A 15,782-nucleotide genomic window follows, 5' to 3' on the forward strand; every position below is an offset into this window, starting at 1 on the left:
CCGTTGGGAATACCAAAGGTTTGGAAACCGCCAGGAATACTAGGGGTTTGGAAACTGCCGGAAATACCAGAGGTTCCAAGAACCACTAGAAAGTAATTGTCCTTCTAGGGTTTAATAAAAATCGTTAGTAATCTGTTAGCGACGCTGGATCTACTAGGGGAAAAACAAACCGTAGATAACGCACTTAGCTGAGGTTAAAATCGTCAGAAACACTAAATATAACCTTATGAGAATAAAAAATACATGAAGATGACCAAGGATGTTATACTTGAAGGGTCATCTCAACAAGCATTTAAATATGCCATCAATAGGAGGAATGGTCAAGGACCATAACACTTGAAGTTCTTCCTATTAGTATTCTTAATATGGAGGCCCAAGCCCAAAGCCCAAGCCCACACTGAGGCCCAAGGCAACACATGAACATCCATCATGCCTCAGAAGATAATAAGAGCAAGGGCACAAGCATTAAATAAATGAGCATCATTTGATGACTCTTTTTGTAATTACTTTTGTGTAGATTTAGTAGAACTTTAAAAGGGAGGTGTAGATATTAAATAAGGGGTACTAATGTACAAAACAAGTCACACCTTCCATGTGATATAAAGAGTAGGTGTAGATATGATTTTAGGAGGTGCCAAAGTAGGAAAGCAAGTCACACTTCTCATGTGACTTGATTTTTGGCGCCAAATTTGAACTCTTGTATTTGAATTGTGCCTTTTCATTTTTCAGCCCTCTTTTATTATAAATAGAGAGGCATTGCTCATGTAATTCAGAATTTAGAAATTAAAGAAAGGAAACTCTACTCAAATTGAGAGAGAATTGTGAGAGATTTGATCTCCTTCACTAAATCTTATCTTGTGAGCTTTGGAGGGCTTCAAGTGGCGGCAACTAGCACTCATCTTGGAGCTTTCATCATCCAAGTGGCGTGTCCATCTCCTTCAAGTCTTCATCCAATTAAGTTCCTTCTTCCTTCCATCTCCATTTCCATGTTTCTAGTAATTTCAATCGGTAGTTTGTCTTTTTAGGTGTTGTTCTTTAATTTCCACCATTTGTTCTTGTTTCTCTTGTGTTTCCTTTTATTTCCAACACTTAATTCTCCTTTCAATCGGTTCATATGTGTTAGTTTCTGTTTTTAATCGGTTTAATTGTTCTATATTGTGTTTCTACTTGTGTTTATGTGTTGATTTTGCTTTCCTTTCCATTTCCGCCTTATATTTGTGTATAAGGATATGACACTCATGATTCTTATGAGTTTGGCTCTTTATTTGGAAGGCAATGTCCTCCATTGAAATGTCCTTAAGCCTCCTTATTGTGTTCCTAAAGTGTATATGCTTGATTCAACTCACATCATGTGGTATCTAGAGCTAAGGTTGTGTGCAAATTTTTTTTTGAGTTGATTGACACTTTAATTCTGTTTTTATGTTAGTTGATTATGTTTTTGCTTTATCTTGAGTCTTTCTTTCTGTTTTAATTTATACAAATTCATTGTGTTTGTATCATTTTAATTTTTGAATCCATACATGTTTTGTCTAGTCATATTTTTTTCCTACAATGTCATCAATTCCTTGTAGTACTTTTATTGCTAATTTTGGTTTATTGATTTTATTTGAGTACATTTTTGTGATTATGTTTTTTTTATCCTTTGGTGCATTTTCTTTTTAGTTTTGAGTTGATGCTTGTGTATTAGATCTATACAAGTTCATATACATCACTTCTACTTAGCTAGGGTTAAAACTGTTGGAAACGCTAAATATAACCCCTGTTAAAAATGTTTTCTCTTGTAGTGCTCCCATAGGGAAGATAAAGGTCACTACAAGAAATACTAGTTTTACCGATGATTAAAATCCATCGATAGTGACAAAATGTTGTTAGTATGTAGAAATTTTTTATCGCAAAGTGATGATCATAGTATTAATATTAATAATAATTAATAATATTAATTATTAATCTAATAGATAACCATTTGTTGTTAGTTATCAATGGACATTGGCGATAGATAAGGCCATAAAACTAATATTTTATCTTGCTCTCAATTTTTCGACGAATTTTACCGATGGATTTTACATTCGTTGTCATATAGATAATGTTATAACACCCACAATATTGATTTTTGAACTTGGCGCTCAATTTATTGATGAATTTTATCGAAAAATATATTCACTATCATTTATCAATGAATATTATTGATGGATAAAACTATCACACCCATAACACTTATTTCTAATCTTGATGTTATATTTATCGATGAATATACACAAGTATTATAAAAATTATTGTTGTTGCTATTTGTTTGTAAAATCCTTCAATAATCATATTTTACTGATGAATACGAATTCGTTGGTACTTATTCGTTTGTAAATATGTTATTTCTCATAGTGAACTATTCCTACCCCCATAAAAAGTTATGAGGAACTAGCGACACATGGTCCAACCAAGGGAAAGGGGAGAGGATCGTAACTTATAGCAAATGTTCGATACAATACATGAGTTGCGATAGGAGAATGAAGAAAATAGAGAAGATCAAAGGAGACTCAAATAGAGCAAATTAATATCATTACTTGTACCAACAACTCAAGAGGTATGCTCAAGAATGGTGTAAAACTATTTAATCCCAGTTGAAATAGAAGAGGAACTATAAGCCAATCTAAGCTCATATTTAGACTTAAGAACTCTAAGCTTATATTACTATAAGCAAAACTGCAGTTAAGCTTGAGAAGATATGCATTATTTTCATGTTGCAAGTTATTAATCTTCAACCCTTCATTCTCAATAGGAGAGCAAATCTTAAACCAATTAGCAGTAGAGGTTCCTTTATTCATAATGTCCCTCGTCCAAATGAATTTTCTCCTCCATTGCTCAACTTGCTTTAGAAGATGAGTAGGTCATTTATACACATTAAGCCTATAAGCAAGGAAACCAGTAACCACAATGTTAACCAACTAGATTCTACCCATCATGTTAAGAGATTTCTGTTTCCAAGAAGCAAACTTCAATTTGACTTTATCAACAAAAGGTTGGAGAAATGTAAGCTTAGGAACACCAACAAAAATAAACACCCCTAAATAGTTAAAGGGTAAGGATAGTCATGGCTGCAAGAAATGTGTCTTTGAACTTTCGCAATGAATCTTGTAGAGTTATCCACAGAGAATAAGTTGCTTTTAGAATTATTCCATATTGATCATAAAAGGCACCATAGTTTTGAAGAAAAATATTCAAATTTCTAAGAGATTTATTATCAGCTCTACAAAAACACAAAAATATCATCAACATATAAAATATGAGAAGGACTGATATAACCATTAGGACTAGTCATGTGCAAAATCTTCTTATCATTCACAAGCTTAGAAAGGTCTTTGCTTAGAACCTCCTCCGCAAGGAAGATAAATTATCACTGTCTCACACATTTATTACAAGGAAAAAAATCTCACACATTTTGCTTGCCCTTCACAAACTCATATTGATTGAGAGAAATGTTTTGAAAATCACCACAACAAGCCTATCCAATAAAATTTTGGAAATAATCTTGAACTTGAAATTAGTCACAACAATGGATTGAAGTATATTTTATGTTAAAAATGTCAAAGTAAATAATATGTTAAAGGCAAATAATAAAATATGTTTATAATACTCACCTAATCTATAATAAAATTATCATAAGATGAATCTCAATAAAAACTTGAAAGGAAAAAAGGAAACACTTATCACAAATTTAAAAGAAAAAGAAAAACGTGAATCTCTCTCACATTAGGAATTATTTTTAGTTTGATAGGAGTTTTAAGTTATATTTTGTTTTGTTAGAACATTATCAATAATTAAGTTTGGATCTGTGGCGCAATGGTAGCGCGTCTGACTCCAGATCAGAAGGTTGCGTGTTCGATTCACGTCAGGTTCAGTAATCTCATCAATCCTTTTTAAAATAAAAATAATTCTTTTTTCAACGGATTAAATACGAATTTATTTCAACATTAATAACATTAATATTATATTATAATATAATATTCATCAAAATATTACATACATATACTATCCGTTAGTAACACATTACTTACTTAAAGAATGTTACATTGTTTAAACACAAATGAAGTTCAAAACTAATTCAAAAGTTTATATAAATTATTTAAACACAATCCCAATAAAATGTAATGTCATATATAAAATTTAACGTAATCTTATTTTAAAATTATAAAAGAATCATTTAGTAATTTTTATTGAGTATATTTAATTTACCCATTATTATGATTCTCCATTACCCATAAAATAGATACCCTATTTTTCACTTTCTTTCTCTTTCCTTTTCATGTGCCCCTATTTTCCAGATTCTTTTTTTTTTACCTTACTTCCCACTTTCTTTCTCTTTCCTTCGGGTACTTTTCATTTTTTTTTCTTTTTCCTTTCCTCTTTTATGTAAAAGCATACTTTCATTCTCAATTCTCTTTCTCTTTCTATATTTTGATTAATCTTTGCGAAATCCTAATTTGACATTTGTTTTATGAAATTGTAATTTAAGTTTTTGACTAGAGCGCCATTAATAATAGTGATACACACATAAAAGAGTTGTACAATCCAATATTTTTCTCGCCGGTTGACTGCCTTCCTGGTAATCAGAATCCTATTATTTCATTGCCTAATAATAAGGTTATCAAATGAATTGAAAATAAAAGAGATACGACCGAAAACGATTTGAGTTATTATATGCTCTAAAGTGGAAAATACCATAACCATATTGAATGAAAAAATAAAAATACTAGGAGAAGAAATAAGAATTCATTACAAGACATGTTTTTTAGAAGATAAGATGTCATGTCGCTACTCAGACTCGAATCGAGATGCTCTAGCACTGCTTCCTAAGAACATCGTGTCTACCAATTTCACTATAACATCTTACTTAAAAACATAATAACAAAAGTGGAGTCAATTGCCGAGATTCAAAGAATCAATTCAAATACAATATTTGTTTACTAAGCATTTAATAAAATAATTTTAAAGAATTATATTAGAATCTATTATATATATAATGTAAATATCCTAAATTTTTAAATGAATATCTATTAGATATTCATTTTATATGAATATTTTTGTATTTCAAAAAGATTCGTTGAATAAGTTAATTGAAATTATTCTAACGTTTGTATTTGTTAAGAAAAAACATTTAAAATTCTCCGTAAAAATATATTGCGCTAATGAAAAAACTTATAATGTTGTAAAATATCCCTTCTTTTCTATAAAGTGTTCCAAAGAGTTTTTTTTTTTATAAATAGACGTGCTGCTTTGGAACTGCCATATAATTAGTCTAATTTTTTATTATTATATAATTTTATGTGAAATAGATTTTCCTGTAAATAAAATCATACAAAGCATTAACTAAAATATATTCTCATTTCCTCATATTTTACCGAAAAGTTAGATCCAATTTGATTTTCTAATTTCCTGTCATCACCGTTTATGATTCTAAAAGCCACATTCAAAATAGAAACAGTGGGTTTGGTCACCAGATAGCATTATGTAGAGAAGGTATGCTATCATGTTCTTAACTTTACTTTTTACATGCTATATTGATGTTTTATTTGTTCTTTATTTGTTAATTGTAGAAATTTAATATTCAGAGCAAAATAGAGGAACAAGAGAAGGAAAAACTTCAGAAGCAGTAACAATAGTTCATCTTCTCCCCATTTTTTACTTATTCATAACTTTCAAACAAGGTTAAGCTTTAGTTAGAAAAGCGTGGAAAGAGAAAGACATTAAACCCCATGGTATTGTTTTGCTATCACACCTACTCCTCCAATCGCAAGGTTCTAACGCGAAGGAACATTGTTCAGAGCGGTGTGTAACCTAGATTCGGGTGCAAAAGATAGGAATGATTTGAATGAATCTCTACACGGGTCCAAGGTAAATTTCATTGCATTTTCTTCTTTTGTACATAATACTTTTTATGATTAAAGTTTATTGAACAATTGAGAATGAATATTTGGTTTATTGTTTAACGGTGTCACAAGTATTGCAATGATTGTCATATATTATTGGTTGTGTGTAGACCTAATGAAAAAATATTTGTTTAATTCCGATAATTGATAAAATATTAAAAATTATTAAAAAAATATGAAACTCAAATTCTATTTAATTATTTTCTCGGTTGAATTTGTAGCTTTAAATAAATTTCAACTATTACCAAATATATATCTTTTATCCATAATTAATAAAATATTAAAAATTATAAAAAAAATATAAAACTCAAATTCTATTTAATTATTTTCTATCTTGAGTTTGTAGTTTTAAATAAATTTAAACCATTAAAAAAATGTTTATCAACATTTTTCAAATTTCATTCTTATTTAAAATTTAATCACAGTGATTTTATTTTAAGTAACAACGAAACATAAAATAAATTGTAAGTTTATCTTTACGTAAGAAAATATTTTAGAAGTTTCTTCATACGATATGATTTTAACCATAACTATTGGAATAAACAATTTTTTTGAAAAAAAACGTAATTACGTTGTTATATGGATGTACAGGGATTTAAAGAGGAAGGAAAAAATTTCAAATAAAATAGTGTACATTTATTGTTATGATATGCATAATACTTTTATTTTTATTAGTCTTATTATACTTTAAAAGTAAAAAAAAAAACTATAACAGTAAAATTAACTTTGAATACATCTTTAAAAATATAATACATTATAAATTATATATTTATATATGTGAGATTAGTTATAAGATTTAAAAAAATTAAATTAAATACTTATGTTGACAATCGTATAGTCAAAATTAAAAAAATATATTTTGAAATAAAAAACTGTTGTGAAGATAAATAAAGATTGTAAGGCAATTAATAACATCAGGGAATGTGGTGTATTATTTTGATGATAATTAACTAATGTAAAATTTTCTAACAACATCTTGATTTTGTGGAAAAATGATATATTAAAAAAAAAATATATATAATAAAATTAATGTGAAAAAAAAAATAAATTGATAATATATTTTTCGTATTTTATTAATAGTTATAAATTTTCAATTCTTATTGTGTTGAAATGTGTGAGTTTTTTTATAGACAAAATCAGTCTTATGAAATTAGTTAAAGAGAGTCTTTTACAATGTTATCATTTGTATTTAAAATTAATCCATTTCATATTTCAGGTGTTTTTTCTTTTTTTTCTTAAATTTTATGATAAAGAAATATCACATAAGTGTTGGGAAAAACGGGTAATTTTTCCACTAAAACAGAACCCTAACAGAGCTACCCGACAAATAATATTGAATAAACATAGTGGAATAATAAAAGAGATAAAGAGGAAAAAACACACCAGAAAATTGTTAACAGAGTTCGGCCAATTTAGCCTAATCTCCGAGCAGAGCAAAAACACCTCACTTTTATTATTATGGGAGAAGATATTACAAATTGAGATATTTAACAGTGAAGGAGGAGAGTTTAATTTATAACCCTCAAACCTCCTTCCCAAACAATGAACCACTGATGTGGGACTTGGATTAAGCCAAAATCAACAAATCTCCACCTTGGCTTAATTTCAAGTCCCACCTAAAACAAATCTTCTCAAAACATAACAAAAACAAACTTACAAACTTTGCAGTGCTTCAAATTTGCGCCTCTGGGCGCCAACTTCAAATGTGCAAGATATTAACCAAGTCTAAACAGTGTTCAAATTTGGTCCTTGTAACCACCTTGGTGAGCATATCTGCAGGATTCTCCGTAGTGTGAATCTTCTGGAGAACAATCTCCTCTTCTTCGAGAATCTCACGCACAAAGTGATAACGAACATCAATGTGTTTTGTCCGTGCATGAAAGACTTGATTCTTTGCTAAATGAATAGCACTCTGACTGTCAGAATATAACTCAAGTTATTTCTGACCAACTCCCAAGTCTTTAAGCAACTCATGATGCCAAATTGCTTCCTTCACAGCCTCTGTAATCGTCATATACTCTGCCTCTGTCGTAGACAAAGCCACTGTAGACTGCAAGGTACACTTCCAACTAGCTGGCGCTTTTGCTAAAGTGAACAAATAGCAAGTTGTAGACCGTCGCTTATCCAAATCACCTGCATAATCAGAATCACAATATCCAACTATGCATTGACCAAGTTATTCATCTTGCTCAAATGTCAATCCAACATCTAAGGTATTTTGGAGGTACCGTAGAATCCATCTCACAGCTTGCCAATGTCCCTTGCCCGAATTATGCATGTACCTGCTAACAACACTCACAGCCTGTGAAATATCTGGTCTTGTACACACCATTGCATACATCAAGCTTCCAACTGCATTTGCATATGGGACTTCCGCCATGTATTCTCGTTCTTCATCAGTCATCGGAGATAAACGGCTACTCAATTTCAAATGAGGAGCAAGTGGGGTACTTACAGGTTTTGTATCTTCGTGTATACCAAAACATTGTAGTACCTTCTGTAAATACTGCTTCTGTGACAACCAAAGTTTTCCCCTCTCCCTGTCCCTGTTTATCTCCATGCCGAGAATCTTCTTGACTTCCCCCAAATCCTTCATCTCGAACTCTTTACTCAACTGAACCTTTAACCTGTCAATCTCAACTTGGCTCTTTGCTGCAATCAGCATATCATCAACATATAAGAGTAAGTAAATGTAGGAACCATCTTCAAGTCTGTGCAAATACACACAGTGATCATATCTGCTTCTCTTGTACTTCTGATCCTTCATGAACTTATCAAATCGTTTGTACCACTGTCTTAGAGATTGTTTCAGTCCATACAACGATTTGCTAAGTTTACAAACCCAATCTTCTTTACCATCAACCTTGTATCCTTCTGGTTGAGTCATATAGATTTCCTCCTTCAAATCACCGTGTAGGAACGCGGTCTTTACATCAAGTTGAGCAAGCTCCAAATTCAACTGTGCTACCAAGGCCAACAAAATTCGAATGGAGGAATGTTTAACAACTGGAGAAAATACCTCATTATAATCAATTCCCTCCCTCTGAGCAAAGCCTTTAGCAACCAACCTTGCCTTGTAGCGAACATCTTTATTAGGAAAACCTTCTTTCTTTGCAAATACCCATTTGCACCCAATTGCCTTCTTACATTTTGGTAATTGTGCCAGCTTCCATGTCTTGTTCTTCTTCAAAGACTGCATCTCCTGTTCCATCGCACCTGCCCAATTACCACTCTATGAACTCAGAATGGCTTATGGGTAAGTGGATGGAATGTCATCAACAACTGGAAGTGCATAGGCAACCATATCCATGAAACGAGCAGGCTTCTGAATATCTCGTCTCTGTCTTCTAACTACAATTGGCGCTGATTGTTGTTGAGATTCTTGGGTAAGAACCTCTTCCTCATCTGACTCTTCTTCTGCCATAGAAGAGTCACTTGTAGTATTTTCGTGTTGGGATCACCACTGCTGCTCAAACTCCACCTGCTTCCGGGCACACTCCATCTGTTGCGGAGTACTGTCAGCTCCTTCTGGATTTACCTTCTTTAACATGGCAGATTCATCAAAGGTAACATCCCTGCTGATAATTGTTTTCTTTGCCTCTAGACACCACAAACGGTATCCCTTCACTCCAGGACTAAAACCCATGAAAAGAGCCTTCTTTGCCCGTGGATCCAACTTTGATTCAATCACATGATAATATGCAATAGAACCAAAAACATGCAAAGAATCATAATCAGTTGCAGGTTTTCCAGACCATACCTCTAACGGGGTTTTGCCATCTATAGCAGATGATGGCAAACTATTGACGAGATGTTGAGCGTATGTCACAACCTCAGCCCAAAACTCTCTGCCTAACTCAGCATTAGACAACATACAACGAACTTTCTCCACAAGTGTCTTGTTCATACGCTCCGACACCCCATTCTGTTGTGGTGTTTTTCTAACAGTGAAGTGTCGAACTATGCCACAATCTTGGCATACCTTCAGGAACAGATCACTCTTGTATTCTCCTCCATTGTCTGTTCGGAGAACCTTAATCTTGCTTCTTGTCTGGTTTTCAACTTGAGCTTTCCACTTAAGGAAAATTTCAAGCACATCATTTTTGTTCTTCATAGTAAACACCCAAACTCTCCTGGAAAAATCATCCACAAAAGTGACAAAATAATGCCTACCTCCGATTGACGAAGTCTTGGCAGGTCCCCACACATCTGAATGCACATAATCCAGAATACCCTTGGTATTGTGAATTGCAGTGCCAAACTTCACTCTTCTTTGTTTTCCCAGAACACAATGCTCACAAAATTCAAGTTTGCAAGCCTTCGTACCTTTCAACAATACCTGCCTGGTAAGAATTTGCAAGGATTTCTCTCCAGCATGTCCCAACCTCATATGCCACAACTTTGTTGCCTCGACATCCTTCTCAGTGCTAGAAGTTGTTACCGCTACTGTCCCCACCACTGTACTACCTTGATAGTAATACAAATTGTTCTTCCTCACGCCTTTCAACATCACAAGTGCTCCTGAAGTTGCTTTAAGAATTCCATCTCGCATCGTCACAACTAGGCATTTAGATTCTAAAGCCCCCAATGAGATGAGATTCTTCTTCAACTTTGGCACGTACCGTACATCCCGCAAAATTCTGGTGGATCCATCATGATTTCGCAGCTTGATTGAACCTATCCCAGTTGTCTTACATGGATTATCATTACCCATGTAAACAACCCCACCATCAAGTTCTTGAAATTCAAAGAACCATTCCTGAATGGGACACATATGATAGGTACAACCTGAATCCAATATCCACTCATCTGGATACGATGATGCTGAAAGCGAGACAATTAAAGAGATATCTGATTCCACATCACTTTTGCATTCTGCAACATTTGCATCTTGTGGAGCCTTCCCTTTCTTCTGCAGTTTTGGACAATCTTTCTTCTAGTGTCCTTTCTCATGACAGAATGCACACTCATCTTTGGCAACGACTCGACCTTTAGACTTAGACCTCCCTCTTCTCCCCTTTGTTTGGCTTTGCTGATGACCTCTTGCCACCAATGCTTCTTTTGATGTCGTTGATTTAGTTTTCATCTTATCCTGCTTTCTCAATTCATGACTATATAAAGCAGAACAAACAACATCTAACGACACATTCTCCTTCCCGTGAAGGAGCGTAGTCTCCAAATGTTCAAATTCATCAGGAAGAGATGATAACAACATCAAAGCCAAATCCTCATCCTCAAACTTCACATCTAAATTCAACAGGCCTGCTACTAATTGATTAAACATAGTGATATGTGCATTCATAGTAGTACCTTATTGGTAGTCAAATCGGAACAACCTTTTCTTCATCAGGAGCTTGTTCTGACCGCTCTTCTTCAGAAACTTGTCCTCCAATGCCTTCCACAGTTTGTGTGCAGAACACTAGTACAAAAAGCTTCATTAACGACTCCAAACAAAGACGGTTTAGAAATAACCATCATTATAAAAAACACGGTGGCAATTTTGTAAATAAGTTAGATATATCACGACGGTTCCTACTGGAACCGTCTTTATAAGTTGGACATACCACGACGGTTCCAAGGGAACCGTCTTTATAACCCCCAGCCATGACTTATCACGATGGTTCCTTAGGGAACCGTCTTTGTTTCTCTTCAGATTTCAAATTTCTGGCCAGCGCATTCTCTATTCTTCACTTCTTCTTTTCATTGCTTTTCACTTTTCCAAAGGGTTTTGCGCCACGCCGTCCTTGAGTGTGCCCAGCCCCACGCCGTTTCGTGCCGTCGTTCACTATTAATGTTCATGCCGCCGTCCTTGAGCCCGCCACACCGGTCGTCGCCGCTAACACTTATCGCCGCTTGGACGATGCCCTCTCTCCGCTTGGTCTGCACTTGTCGTGGCTCGTCACCGCCGCGCAACCTCACCTCGCGTCGCAGCTCTCGTTGCTCGTCACCGCCGCCCAGCCCCACGTCGTGGGTCGTCTTGGCGCCGCACCTGCGGAGCTTCTTCATCGCGGCTTCGCCGCCCATGGGTCCTCCGTGAGCTGCCAGTCTGGACGTCGCGTGGGTCCTCCGGTCGTGACCACCGCACGCGTGTTCTTCGTCACAGCAAGACTTCGTCGCTGCCTTATAATCCATTGCACCAACATTTCTGCACTCCTGCAGAAAGGCGCCAACTTTTCTACTACTCTTGTTTCGTTCCATTTCCAAGTTAGTATTTATTTATTTAATTAATAATATATTAATTTTTATTTATATATTTTATTAATTAATAATTGTTAGATATTGTTATTATATATTGTTTAAATGTGTTGAACTTTGTGATTCTGAGTCCGAAGGTGTCCGAACTTCGACAATTTTGATTTATATATATTAGATATTGTTTTTACCTGATGAACGTATTGATTCTGAGTCCAGAGGTGTCTGACCTTTGGCAATTTTGATTTAGTTTTATAATGAATTAGATAGTACACTTGATTATATGGAATAGTGTGTGACTTTTAGATTTTCTTAGTTTACCAATTCTATGGATCGGAGTTGGATTAATACACCACGGATAAGTGATGCTTACGAAAAAGGGGTGGAAGAATTCATACAGTTCGCAGAACATAATGTCGTTAGTTGTAATAATGGAGTAAGAATAAGGTGTCCTTGTGTCAATTGTTTGAATGGAAGGATTTTGAGTGTTTCTGAAATTAGAGAACATCTTTTGTGTGATGGATTTTTGAAAAGTTATACAACATGGACGTGGCATGGTGAATTGTTAGACTTGCCAAGTGTGTGCGAAGCTTCCGAGGAAGTTCATTTCTCAATGGACGATAGATTAGAAGACATGATTCGTGATGTTGGTGCAAAATGTTTTGCTAATGCAGTTTTCGAAAATATGTCTAATGATGGAGAGACTCCTTTGTATCCTAGTTCAACTAACTTCACACGATTATCAGCAGTGTTAAGGTTGATGAATTTGAAGGCAATGAATGGATGGACTGAAAAAGTTTTACAGAATTGCTTCAATTGCTTAAGGACATGCTTCCAGAAGGAAATACCTTGCCTAATCAAAATTATGAGGCAAAAAAAATACTTTGTCCAATGGGTATGGAGTATAGAAAAATACATTCATATTCTAACGATTGTATTTTATACAGAAATGAGTATGAAGATTTAAGAAGATGTCCCAGGTGTGGTTTGTCACATTATAAGGTTAAAGTTGGTCAGAATGATGAAATTGATAAATTCACAAAGGAAGGTCCTCCTGCTAAGGTTGTTTGGTATCTTCCAATAATTCCAAGGCTTAAGCGTTTGTTTGCAAATACAGATGATGCTAAAAACCTTAGGTGGCATGCAGATAATAGAAAAAGTGATGGACTACTTCGTCATCCTGCTGATTCTTTGCAGTGGAAGAATATTGATAAAGAATTTCCTGAATTTGGAAAAGAATCAAGAAACTTAAGACTTAGATTGGCAACTGATGGAATGAATCCCTTTGGAAATTTAAGTAGTAATCATAGTTCATGGCCCGTTTTGTTAGTGATTTACAACTTACCTCCTGCTTTGTGTATGAAGCGCAAATACATGATGTTATCTATGATGATCTCTGGTCCAAAACAACCTGGAAATGACATAGATGTTTATCTTAATCCATTGATTGAAGATTTGAAATTATTGTGGAATGAAGGGGTAGATGTGTTTGACGCGTTGAAAAATGAATCTTTCTGATTGCATGCGATGTTGTTTTGTAATATCAATGACTTCCCTGCATATGGGAACTTGTCAGGTTATAGTGTGAAAGGCCATATAGCATGTCCAATATGTCAAGACAAGACATCTTATGAGCAGTTGAAACATGGAAGAAAAACCGTGTATCTTGGGCATCGTAGATTTCTAAAGAAATATCATTCGTATCGTCGATTGAAAAAAGCTTTTAACGGATACCAAGAACATGACATTTGTCCCACTCCCTTAAGTGGTGTTGAAATTTATGAAAAAATAAAAAATGTTAATGTGACTTTTGGAAAAATGAAGAAGAAGGAAACTGTGAGTGAAATATGGAAGAAGAGATCAATCTTTTTTTTATCTTCCGTATTGGTGTAAGTTAGATGTTAGACACTGTCTAGATGTAATGCACGTAGAGAAGAATGTGTGTGACAGTCTAATAGGAACACTTCTGAACATTAAAGGCAAAATAAAGGATGGTGTGAATGCACGTCTGGATTAGATTGAAATGAATATACGAGAGGAATTGGCACCGAGAGAAGTTGGTAAACGTACATACTTGCCTGCAGCGTGTTACACTTTGTTAAAGAAAGAGAAAACAAGTTTTTGTGAATGTCTTAAAGGTACCACAAGGCTACTCTTCAAATGTGAAGAGTCTTGTATCTATGAATGATTTGAAACTAATTGGCTTAAAATCCACATGATTGTCACGTTCTAATGCAACAATTACTACCGGTGGCTTTTCGTGGAATCTTGCCCAAAAATGTTAGGCATACAATCACTCGACTATGTTCATTTTTCAATTCCATATGTAGTAAAGAGATTGACTCTCAGAAGTTGGATGAACTTGAAGAAGAAATAATTGTTATCTTGTGTCAACTCGAGATGTTTTTTCCTCCATCTTTTTTTGATATTATGGTACACTTGGTTGTTCATCTTGTTAGAGAAATCAGATTGTGTGGGCCAGTTTATATGCGATGGATGTATCCAGTTGAACGATACATGAAGATTTTGAAGGGATATGTGAAGAATCAATGTCGTCTAGAAGCTTCCATTATTGAAAGATACATTTCAGAAGAATCTATTGAGTTTTGTTCCGAGTACATGTCAAAAGCCAAATGTATAGGAGTTCCTGAAAAAGGTTGGCACTCTTGTAGATTCATAAGTAAATCTTCAAGAGGTGTACATGTCATAAGCAAATCTAGAGAAGAGGTTCTGCAAGCACACTTGTATATCTTGAATAACACTGATGAGGTGTTACCATACTTAGATACACACAAAGACATTGTCAAATATAAAAATCCAAGACAATCAGAAAAATGGGTGTTAATTGAGCATAACAAAACTTTCATGTCATGGTTTAAGCAACAAATAATGAATGATCCATCAGCATCTGAAACATTAACATGGCTTGCAAACGGTCTCAAATTTGATGTTTTATGTTGTTTTGGCTATGAAGTAAATGGTTGTTTGTTTTACACAAAGTCTCGAGATGATAGGAGTATAGTGCAAAATAGCGGAGTCACCTTGGAGGCAGAGTCTATGTAGTTTTCAACTGCAAAGGATCAAAATCCTGTTGTGGGATCAATGCCTTATTATGGTGTCATAGTAGAGATTTGGGAAGTTAATTATACCAAGTTTACTGTACCTGTTTTCAAATGCAAGTGGGTTGACAATAAGACTGGTGTCAAAGTTGATGAATCAGGAATGACTTTGGTTGACTTTCGAAAGATAGGTTATCAAGACGAACCATTTATAATGGCACATAAAACTTCCCAAGTTTTCTATATCCAAGATCCTACGTCTGACCACTGGTCTGTTGTGCTACATGGAAAAAAACAACATAATGACCCAGAAGATACAAACAATGACATTTGTGAGATTGAATCACTTACAAGAACGACCATCAATAAAGAAAAGGCATTTGTGAGATTGAAAACTTTATGCAGGTTTGAGATTTTTTAAAAAATAAATAAATTTTTTTTAAGCAATATATAACGACGGTTCCACTTGGAACCGTCTTTAAAAGGCATATTTACAACGACGGTTCCTCTGGGAACCGTCTTTAAAAGTCCCTTAAATTTTTCAAAAAAAAATCACAAGCCACCTTTAACGACGGTTTCCACACGTCGTTATAAGTAGGAGTTTTAACGA

General features: G+C 34.3%; 1 non-coding gene and 1 pseudogene across 1 annotated transcript; both read left to right on the forward strand.

Annotated features, from left to right (window-relative positions):
- The first annotated feature begins 3,820 nt into the window (after window positions 1-3,820).
- TRNAW-CCA (transfer RNA tryptophan (anticodon CCA)) lies at window positions 3,821-3,892 on the forward strand. The gene has a single exon. It is a non-coding gene; the product is annotated as a tRNA-Trp (tRNA).
- Window positions 3,893-12,441: 8,549 nt separating this feature from the next.
- LOC150025560 (uncharacterized) lies at window positions 12,442-14,006 on the forward strand (annotated as a pseudogene).
- Window positions 14,007-15,782: the final 1,776 nt, after the last annotated feature.

This window comes from Phaseolus vulgaris, chromosome 8 (assembly GCF_051622355.1).
Source record: "Phaseolus vulgaris cultivar YP4 chromosome 8, ASM5162235v1, whole genome shotgun sequence".
In the NCBI taxonomy this organism is placed as follows: domain Eukaryota; kingdom Viridiplantae; phylum Streptophyta; class Magnoliopsida; order Fabales; family Fabaceae; genus Phaseolus; species Phaseolus vulgaris.